Below are 11,809 nucleotides of genomic sequence, written 5' to 3' on the forward strand. Positions count from 1 at the left end.
CACCCTGCAGTCTGTGGGCTGCATGTAGCCCGGGATGGCTATGAATGTGGCCTAACACAAAATTGTAAATTTACTTGAAACCTTTATTTTGCTCATCAGTTTTCATTAGTGTTTGTGTATTTAATGTGTGGCCCAAAGACAACTCTTCTTCCAGGGTGGCCCAGAGATGCAAAAAGGTTGGACACCCCAGGACTGCATTTTACATGAAAGTGCAACCTAATACTACGGGTTGGTTATGATCATTAGCTAGTGGTAGTACTTTAAAGAGAAGTGCACATTTTAAGTGCAGCAATCAATATTTGGTAGGCACAGACTACTTCTTTCAGTAGATTATCTGGAATTTCTATATGGGAATTGCTTAGGGGACTGTATATGGTAGAAAGGATGAAATAGCAGACTTGTCGTAAAACTCCTTTTTAAGTTTTTTTAAGAATGAGAAAATGTCAACTGTCCAGGTCAAAGAATTGAGGGGGGAAGCTGGTGGAAACTGCGGAAAAGCCAAAGCCTCCTCACTAAAGAAAACATACTTTTCACTGCTACTGTCCTTCAGGTAAGCAAGGATGTTTATGTAACCATCTGATTAAGGTTAAAAGGAGTGACTTAGGTGCTCTGTAAGTGGAAGTATCTTTATAAGAAAATAGTATTACTATCACTATCCCCTTTGAAAGGAATCTCTTGGGTTTCCCATACATCATCACCTCTTCCTCCCTCTGAACTTAGGTTCTAATTACATCCAACAGCTTCCTGGCTAACTTTTTGCCTATATCCCTCTTTTCTTTAAACTAGCCTGACTATGCTGCCATCTCATTATCAACTCTCCCAACTTGTCTTTCATTTAGTTTTCTATTTTGAAGCATAAAATTAAATAAATGGAAGGCCATGGTGAGGTCTGAAATAAGGGTGTGGAAGTAGAGTCCACCACTGTGTGAGTAGGTGGAAGACAAATGCCAAAATGATGTTCTGGAAGAGATACCAAGGTCAAGGGTAGGACAGCAGGCCAAGTTAGTTGTTATTCACAAAGGCCAGGTGAGGAAAAGATGTGAAATATGGAGCCCAACTGAGGAAGACAGAAAGCAAGGACTCAGGGGAAAGGCAGTCTAAATGAATGTTGGAGACAAAATGCTTATGACAATAGCACTTTTTTGTATGAAGTTCCAAAATGAGTGAGCCAATATATTTAAAGAGCTGGAATGGTATGGACACCACTGCTCTGGCTCTAATACTCGGACATACTTCTGAGCAGGGGATGCCCAGATAACCCCTAGTGTATCCATCACTGGGACTGGCTGTTGTATCACTGGGATTCTGAAACTTCCTTCTCCCATCAGATTTTTTTCAGATCAGTGCAGAAGGGAGTGGTACATGAGTAATCCTAAACAGACTCCTCCTTTTAAATTACCCAGTACCCTGAAGCCCAGGATTGTTCACAGTACACTGCTATATAACAAATACTTAGGAAAACAACCAATGTCTCTGCCTATGGTAGCACTGGAAAACCTGTCCCCAGAGTTATAATCAGTCTGAAAAACAGGGAATGTCACCATGCCTTTTGTTTGTGTCAGAATCTAACCAGGAAATAGAGGCCACTTGAGCATCCATCCCAGGGATTTCAAAATTGGGAAGATGTTACACAGGCAATGGAGGAACAGAGAATCAAATAGAGGGCAGTGAGGCAACCCAAAGAATAATTAAAGAATAAAGCCACTGAGACCCCTGACTGAAGGGACAGAGGAATAAGTAGTATTACTGGCGCTTGGGCAGAAACTAAGAGCCTGGCAAGACTGTTCCAAGGAGAGATGGAGCTGCTGCTGGAGTTGCTGCCCAAGACAGAAGAGAGGGATGAAAACCGCTGGCTTCTCCCTCCTCCCACCCTCCAATCTCCCACCTGGCCTGCCATTAGCCATCTTCAGCTGGAAACCAGATGAAGTAGGTGGCTGAGAAAGTCAGCTTTGCAGGGGTCAGCCACTGCAAATACAGAGCAGAGCAGGGAAGAGTGGAAAACCTGCCTGAGGGCAAACTACTCTGGAGAAGCTAAGCACTCTTCTTTGTCGCCTTCACTACTAGTCAAAGTACGGGCCCTTAGACACACTCTGTATCAGTATTGCTCCTTGCTTCATCTCCAGAATTTAGCCTTACACATTGAGATCCTTATGCCAATCCATTTACTGTGCCATAGGGAATTCCCATTCATTCATACTGCTCTGTACCCTGAACCTCTTCTCCAAACACTCTCTCTTTCTGACTTTAATTGAATCATAATCACATTTAGCAAAAAATCGTGTCATTCATTCTCTCATTTAACAGTGATATATTAAATGGGAATTATATTAATAATAACTTTGCGCTGTTGCATGTGTTTTACACATATTAAGCTGTGTCACAACCACCTTATGTTCCTTTTTATAAATCAGAACACTGAGACATGAAGCGCTTAAGAACCTTGCTAGTAACATAGTTCATAAGTAGCATAGCCAAGAACCAAACTTGTTCCAGCCAGCCCAAAGTGTTGTCCAGCACACATCCCTGTTAGAAATGGACATACAATAGTGACCACTACAGAGAGGATCCCTGCTATTGGAGGTATAGTTTAAGGGGAGAAAATATTTCTAATTTCTCATTTAGAAATAATTGTAGTTTTACAGAATTTACAGAAGAGTTGGAAATAGTACAGGTAGTTTTCACATGCATTTCCTCTTGCTTCCCCTAACATTATCTTCCACAGCCTTAGCATATTTATCATCACTAAGCAATTAACATTGGTACAATACTACTAACTGAACTACAGACTTTAATAGACTTCGCCAGTTTTTCCCACTCGTTTTTGTTCTAGGATCCCCTTCAGGATATTGCCTTTAGTCATCATGTCTCCTTCATCTTCCCCTGTCTCTGACAGCATCTCAGAATTCCTTTTTTTTAATAATTTAAATTTTTTTATATATATAAAATAGAAAGGGGAGAGAAGAAAAAGAAAAATAAAACAAACCCCCGAAAAAATTTAATCTTTATTGTATTTTTCCATTACCATTTAGTCCCCTTCGTCCTCCTCCCCCCAGTGATCACCACACTGTTGTCTATGAGTCCTTTTTCCTTTTTGCTCAGTTCCTGCACCCTCTAGCCAACTAGCTATTATCTGTCATCCTTTTTTTTTATGACCTTGACACTCTTGAAAATTACTGGGTAGGTGTTTTGTAGGAAATCCTCAATCTGGGATTACCTGATGTTTTGTCAGAATAGACCGGAGTTAGGGAATTTGGGGATGAATCATATAAAGGTCAAGGGCCCTTCTCATCACATCATATCAAGGACACATGCTATAATATATACACGATTTATCACTGGTGATATTAGCCCTAATCATTAGTTAATGTAGTTTATTTCAGATTTCTTTCCTGTAAAGTTACTTTTTTTTTTATGTTTTCACATTTTGCTACTTGGAAGTGAATGACTAAGTCTCACCCACACTCAAGGAGAGAGGAATTAAGCTCTCCTTCCTGGAGTGGGGAGCAACTCATTATTACTTGTAATTGTTCTGTTAGGAAATATTTGTCCCTTTTCTTCCAATTATTTTCTAGTTTATTCAATCATTTGTATCAGTATAGAGTTATAGATGTTCATTTTATTCTTTAGGTTATAATCCAGTACTATAATTATTTATTTTGTTTCTCAATTGTCCCAGTTTTGGCTACTGGGACCTATTTCAGTTTAACACAGTGTCCTTTCCACATGTCACCATATTTAAAAGCATTTCTTTGTTTTCTGTCACTGCAAGATGCTTCAGGTACATCATACGCATTTCCTGCCTCAGCTTTAGAATAAGTCATTCTCCAAGGAGCCTGGTTTCCTTTATTGGAGAATTGTATTAGAAACCAAGGCCTCCCAGTGGTCAGTGCCAGAGAATTCACACGTGTTTTGTATTAACCCACATATATACCATAAGAAGACTTTAAGTAAATAAGAATACAAATAGGTTGTTACAAATGCCACGAAGACAAATGTCATATTCTATGATGGAATTATAGGTGTGCCTTAATACAAATGGTGTGAGGTAGAGGTCAGGGTGGTCTTCTCTGCAGCAAGAAAATGTAAGCCAAAATTTATTGACTGAATAGGAATTAACCAGGTGAAAGGACAAGGAGACAGAGTTTCAGGTAGAAGGAGCAGCATTTTAAGAAGAACCAAGTAAAAAGAGCTCAATGTATTAGAATAACTAGAAGTGGTCCATCCTGGTGGCAGCAGAGTGATCCAGAGGAAATGAGGACTGCAGATGGGCAGAGGCTGGATCACAGAGGGCCTTGAAACCGTGGTAAGAATTTCAGATTTTGTCATGGATGCAATGGTTTGATACTGAGGGGTTTTCAATAGGGAGGGGAGGGGCATCGTACTTGACATAGAAATGTAGGGCATGTGAAGTTGGAGCCTCCCCAGCTTCTTAGCTCTCCCACCCCACCTCCAATATAAGCTTTTTTTCTGTTGGCAATCATCTCCAGGAAGCTTTACACCTGGTCTGCAGTCTTATCTTTCTCATTTTTTGGCTGTCAACAAGGCCATACCTATAAAATGAACTCATAAGAGGGACACTTACACACTTCCGTTGTGACCTATAGTCTCATATACATCATTTATTTCAGTCAAAGTCTTTTCTAAGACCAGGCATTTGTCCGATGCCTTGCAGAACTCTAGGCTCTAGTAAATATTAAAAACAATGTTTCCCTTTTTCCTTCTGTTTCTAAGAAGTTCAGGACTACATTTTATACTCAATTATATTTTCCTCAGCTGTGAATTCTTGATAAAATATTTCTCTTTCACGAATTGGTTGCCCTTAGTGAATACTAGGATTATTTATTTTATTATACCTGTACTTTTACTATAAGGAAATTGAAACTTTTTTGAAATTAGGACAGCTACAAATTTTTAAAAAATTAACAAAGAAATAATGAAGCCTATCTTACAAATCAATACTGGAATTTTCTCTTTGGCATGACTGCCAGCCTCAGCTGGAGTATTTTAATAACGCGGACTTCCTGAGTGGTTCTGTTTCTCTGAACAGCTCTAATTACTGCAGGATTATTAGATGTTTATTGATTGTTGGGCCAAATGAATTAACAATGGTCTGTTGTTTTTATTTTTGTTGAATAATGAGTTACTGGTTGTTTAAAAATGTTAATAGTGTTTTATTTAAAATCTAAAGGTTGACTAGGTTTAAAGCAGATTAAGAAAAGTTTATTAAAAGCATAGGCTTAAAAATTAATGGACCAAATGTAACTATAAAAATAAAAATGGGAGGTTCTATATCATCTATAGAGTAGTACTGTTAGAATGCAATGTAGACAAATAATTATCCCTAGAGGAACACTATTACCACCAGAGCTTAATTACGGTTTATTTTCCCTTTCCTCTTGTGATAATTATTCACTCCTTCAGACTAAGAGATGCTGACAGTTCTCTAACAGCATGGTTATTTTTATCCCACACACCCTGCAACTGCCTCTCATTTTAGTCCTAAGACAATGTGTTCATTTATTTTCAGGTCCTAAATTTGTTTTAATGATGTCTATGTTTTTTTTAGATTAATGATTCTCTAATTTTAAAAACCTAGAACAATTTCATTCTCATACTTAAAAATATATTGAATGCCACTTAACATGTTAAGGAATTCTCTGTCCTTAGTCTGTACATAAATTTAAGTTCGAAGGTCGAGGCAGAATAGCATCAAGACTGGAAGTCATAAGACTTGGGTTTGAATGGGAATTCTCTCACACATTAGTTATGTGTGAACTTGGACAAAACAGTTAATCCCTACAGGTTGCTCCTTTGAAAAAATTTTTAAGATAGAGTTAGCAATCAGTCCTCTGTCCAGCTCACTGCATTGTTATGAGGTTCAGATAGAATAATGGCTGAAAACTGTTCACTTTGTACACCATAAAGTTCTTGTCACATGTCAGTCATAGTATATGTACTCATTCATCTCAAAAGTATTTGCTAAACACACGCTATCTGCCACACCCTATGTTCATGCCAGAAATGTAAAGATGTTTGAATAGAGGATTATGATGATGATGACAACAAAATTTCACAGGGCTAAATATTTACATACTATTTCTTATATCTATGTAATATCAGAGTATTTTAAATGAGTTATGATATTTCCTCCTATTAATAATTGTTTTAAATTTATATTTTACTCACTTTGAAAGCAATGATTTTATTCTAAGTTTGTCACAGATACGTGCTGTCAACAATTAAGCTAAAAATCTGGACTTAGGAACAGGATATAATTTATGATTCTATTATTTCTAGCAGAAAAGTAAAAAACTTGTGAATTTTTTATTAAACTGGTACATTCTATCAGTCTTTATGTTTAGTTCCTAGTGTTGTCTCCAATCAACTCTTCCTGTTTTGAACTGACAGTGGGCCCAGGCAGAATTTCAATACGAATTGTCACAGGGAGAGACCACCTGTAGCACCTACTTTTTAGTTTATTTCAAAGTCAGAAGCACAAATGGTCGTAAGGACTCCAAGAGCAAGAGAGATGTGAATTGTGATTGCAAAAGGACTCCAAGAAACTGTAAGTACCACAAGGGAAGAAAGAGACAATAAGATAATGCCAAATTCAAACAAGCAAGCAACAAATACAGATGGAGCAATTCCCATGTATAAAGCACTGTGCTAGTGAAGGGAATGCAGTAGTGACTACACTGATTCTCCCTTCATGGAGTTTAAAGAAGTGAGGGATAATTTAGAAAAGTTAGGAAGAATCTTCTTGGCAAAGAAAACAGCACTAGGGAAGGCCTAGACGTAGGAGGAACTTACTTACTGCCTTTAAGTTACTCCTGGGGCACAGAAAACATGTTCTGAGATGTTCTGCATATCTATATCATACTTACAATGTCTGGTATTATGATGAACACATAGAGATAAACAATGAAATTTCTGAATCATTAGTGAACGATGAACACCAATGACTGAGCATCACTGGATCCACCACCCCCAGTCCCAGAGCTTGTCTACCACTGAATGCCAGACATTCATATCTTCATTGGTAAAGCGTGAATCATGAGATCCACAGGATGATATGAAAATATAATGAGATAATATACAGGAATGCAATTTTTGAAATGTCAGAATATCATCAAAATGTTCATTGTTCATTTTTGGCCATTGGAGGTGTGGAAAGAACATGGGAAAGAACAACATCAAAGAGAACACTATGTTAAAGGGGTCAGAATCCTGACCATGTTTGTAATTTTAATTCTCAAACATCTCAAATAATAGAATGTTTCTTAAGGAGAACTGACCTCATTGTGTCAATATTAAAGTCTCATAAACTTGACTTGGGGAAGAAAAAGTGCTCAGGCCATCAGCCTGAGTAAAGAAATAGGCATTCCTCATTATCAACGCTCACAAGCCAACATACCTAAGTTTCAAGTGACAGAGTAGAACGCGAACAATTAAAGAAGATATAAATGATGCTGATTCAAAAAGTTTGAATAGTTTCCCATAGAATCAATCTTTTTTCTTTATATATTTATATATACATAGATATGTGCAAAAGGAAACTTATTAAAGCTTTATTTTGGGCCTATACAATAATATATATGAAAAAATAATCTACAAGGGCAGAACTTGAAGAAACTCCTACTGTCAACAGTATAATATTTTGATCATTATACTGTTCCATGCCATTATAACCTATGGGCAAGTCTTCTCCATAATAATCCTTTGGGAACTTTCACTAAACGGTCTTGAATGGAATCCAAGTCTTGATTGCTTAAATGAATTCCACTCTCTCCTAAATGATGTTGCAGAGCTGCTTCAGGATGTTAGATAATGGAATTGTGATCTGACAGCTTTAGTGGAACTAACTCTACTAATAAAGCCAAATAGGCCTTTATCTGGGATAATAAAAACAAATAGCACAGTACTTTAAAAAAATAACCATTAAGATATCCTTGGAATAATGCCACATATTTGAGTCTGGAGCAGGAAAATTAATTATTTGGAGAGGAAGTGCACTCACATATTGCTTACTTGCTTTTACTAAAGTACTTGGAGTATGGGAAACAGTCAGACTCTAATGATGTTCATTACATACAAGGAGCTTGAGTAAAAGGCTCTCCGGATGTATGCTGTTAAACATGGAAGCCACTATCTCCATAGGGCATTTCCATATTAAAGATCTTGCAGTATCACCAATTAATTTACTGGTCATAGTATACCAAGCATAGCAAATATGTTTCAACTCCAATACGGATTGGTAGCAGCCTCTAGGGGCACTTTGTTGAAGTGGTAAAATGAACTTAAAGCAAAGATCGTGGATGTGTGTGTTTGAGGGTGAAGGTGAGGGGTTAGCAGTCCCTATACTCTTACAGTGACAGTCATGACTTTGTATCAGGGAAAAGGCTGATTAAGCACAGGCCCTAAGTTACCAGTTACTCACTGTTCATTTGTTTATCCTTTACCTCTTCAAAAGAGACATGGAAGAAAATATAAAAATATAAAGAAATCCAGGCAAAAGGAAAGTGAGGTCAAATAGTAAGGTAAGGTTCCTTAGAAATTACAACCCATAAAATCCTGCATCCTTAGCTAAAGGGTCTTAACATCTAATTCTGAAATTCTGAAGTCAAATTTCAAACATAAGTCATAATCATTTACAAAGTTCACATTACCAAAAATATAAGACAGGCCATATAAATACAGTGGAAGACATTTTAGTGTAAAAGACTAGAAATGGAGTGAGAAGACATGAATTTAAATCCTAAGTTTGCTATTTGGTAGCAATGTAATTTTAAGGAATTAAAATTTGACTATCTCAGAGTCTTCATTTGTAAAATTGGGATAATAATACTGCTTTATGGATTGTTCTAAGTTAAATTACAAAGTGAGCATGATCTTCTCTTTATTCATCTAGATCCATTCCCCTCACTTGTTTATCCTGATCCATGCCCTAGAAGGATGACCCTGCAAACTGCATCACCAGGCTCTCTTTGCCTTTGGCTTCCTGTTCAGTTTTGCCAACAAGAAATAACGTCTCTCCACTGCCTCAATGCCAAGAGTCTAAGGGAAGCTCTTTGTTTTGTGACTACAGCTCCCGGTGGGCAACTGCCTTCCCTAATGCCAGTTCTCACCAAGCTCCAAGACTACTGCCTCACCTTGCTCCTTTGGGCATAAAGGAGTAAAAGCTTCTTGATGTTTGCTATCCCTAGATGCCTCAGGATCATTTTTTGGTTTCCTCATCTGTATTCATAATTCTTATAAATAGTTCCGTCATTAATTCTCATCAGAATCCATTGTGAGCATGTACTCTTTCTGGCCAGGGCCCTGAGTGATACAATAAATATTTATAACAAGGTGGGAAAAGGAAGAGAATAGAGTCCCATTTTGGGGGTGCAAAAGGCCATCCACAGAGCCAGATACTCTTGACAATAGATATTCAATAAAAGTAAATAAATCTAAAGTATGGGGTATGAGACAGGATAAGTGAGAGCAGATTTCACAACAATCTGAGACATGGACCAAATTCTTTTTATCAGATGACTCTTTCTCCAATATAGAATATAAACAGAAGCGAGGGGGCAAATCAGCAGTATTAATCAGCTCCCTTAGCTTGAAAAACAACAAAATCCTATCATTTATAAAGATGTAAAATATTGTTCTAGGTTTTACTAAAATTCATAGAAAAATGGTGTAGCAAAGAGCTTTTTCTTTGTGCCACTTTAGGCCTGGGTGTAGGGTGGAGATAAGCAGGCATAACATCATTAATAGAATGACTAATTCTCACCTGCCTAACCATTTGTGGAATGATTAAGAACTTCCAAATAATGTGCTATCAGAAATGAATTAATTGGCCTCCTTTTCACAAAAGAGAATCAACTTTATGAATGACTTAAACAACAGAGAGAGTAACTAGTGCCCACAAAGTATATTGTTGTGAATTGTGCCCATAGGCACAATTCAAGGTTTATGGGCATTCAGCAAATTCTGTTGTTGTTCCTAGAAACCACCAAAGTCAGATTATTCCACATGCTCCTTTTATAAGCATCTTACTTGTTACTGTGGTCAGGAAAGACACCCTTCCTCAGACTGTCTTTATTGGAGGAGACTCTGTTGTTTTTTTTTCTTTTGACATGTGATTTTACAGAAGAGGAGAGTTGTCTTAGATCCATTGTGGATACGTTGTGCCCATAATCAGACAGATCTTATATAAATAACCACAGCATAGGGGGAACTCATAAAAAAACTCATAAAATGTTTTGGTTTTCTTTTTGCCATTTTCATCCTGTTTTGATTTTCAACATGTGTAAATCATTCTGTTGCTATAAATCTTAGTAAAAGAAGTAAAATAGCAGAGACCGAAAGTGCAATAATGAAGTTTTAATCCTTTATAATTTTTTGGCATGGTCAACTTGATTATATTTGATATATGCACTTACCAGTTTTGTGTTTCAGATGGAACTTAAAACTGTTCATGTGTCCCAGATGTGACCTAGTTTCATTTTGGGAAATGGATGCTGAGTGTTGCACAGGCAAGTCAAACAGATATGGCTATTTTAGGAGCTATTTGATGTAGTGCACTTATAAGAACCAAATATGTAATTCCAGCTGGCCAGTGAAAACCTTTATTGACCATGTACTATGTGCTGAATGAATAAATATAAACACAGAGGACAAGTCTTGATCTGGAGGCACTCATAAAATGGTAAGAGAGAAATACAACAAACATCACACTGTAAAAGAAAACAAATGTAAAAAAAACCAAACCATAAAATGGGTAAATATCAGAAGCTGGAAAAAGGTAGAGAAGCATCACACTAAATGTAGCCATTTTTTTCTGTCTGAGGATAGTTAAGAAAATGCCTCACAGAGCAGGCAGAATTCTAAATTTTAGGAGCAAATTGTAAAATTTTAACTCCATTGTGCATGTATTCTTCAGTTAAGCCACAGTTTCTTTATGGGCCAATATCCACAGATCATTCAGAAACAAGTGGAAAATGACCAGGATAGGCTGGGTGTAAAAGAAGAATCATTAAACGCTTTCCTTGATGTATTTTAAAAATTGGGGTGAAATTCACAGAACATGACATCCACCTTGGCATCATTTTAAAGTGTACTACTCAGTGGTATTTAGTATATTCACAGTGTTTTGTAACCATTAATGCTATCTAATTCTGGAATACCTTCATTATCTCATAAAGAAACTGCCCATTAGCAGTCACTGCCCATTCTCCTTTCCCCACAGCACCTTGCAGCCACTAATCTACTTTCTATCACCATGCTCATTCTGGATATATATGAATGCAAACATACAATATGTGGCCTTTTGTGTTTGGCTTCTTTCACTTAGCATATTGTTTTCCAGGTTCATCCATGTTGCAGCATGAATCAGTACTTAATTCCTTTTTAAGGCTGAGTACTATCTTGAATGTATATACCATGTTTTGTTTATCCATTCATCTGTTGATGGGCACAGGTATAGAACTTATACATGGCAGAATTTCCTTCTTTTTTATGGTTGAGTAATATTCCAAAAAAGTTTTTTATCCATTTTCTTGACCATCTGTTGATGGACATTTAAGTTGCTTCTACATGTCGGTTATTTTCAATAAAGTTGCAGTGAACATATATCTTGGGTGTGCACATATAGTTGAGTATACATATATCTCACTGAAATCCTGATTTCAATTCTTTTGGATATATACTTCAAAGTGGGATTGCTAAATCATATAATAATTTAAATTTTCTGAGGAAACTCATGTTGTTTTCCACAGAGGATGCACCATTTTGCACTTTACAAGTACCAAAAGTGTACAGG

At 37.0% G+C, this 11,809-nt stretch overlaps 1 long non-coding RNA gene across 1 annotated transcript; it reads left to right on the forward strand.

Moving 5' to 3' along the window:
- Positions 1 to 3,013: 3,013 nt before the first annotated feature.
- LOC128625875 (uncharacterized) lies at positions 3,014 to 10,215 on the forward strand. The gene is made up of 3 exons (XR_008389736.1): positions 3,014 to 4,303; positions 6,363 to 6,565; positions 8,909 to 10,215. It is a non-coding gene; the product is annotated as an uncharacterized LOC128625875 (long non-coding RNA).
- The last annotated feature ends 1,594 nt before the right edge of the window (positions 10,216 to 11,809 follow it).

Source organism: Artibeus jamaicensis, unplaced genomic scaffold (assembly GCF_021234435.1).
Source record: "Artibeus jamaicensis isolate MK-2021 breed Jamaican fruit bat unplaced genomic scaffold, CSHL_Jam_final scaffold_1019, whole genome shotgun sequence".
NCBI classification, from domain to species: domain Eukaryota; kingdom Metazoa; phylum Chordata; class Mammalia; order Chiroptera; family Phyllostomidae; genus Artibeus; species Artibeus jamaicensis.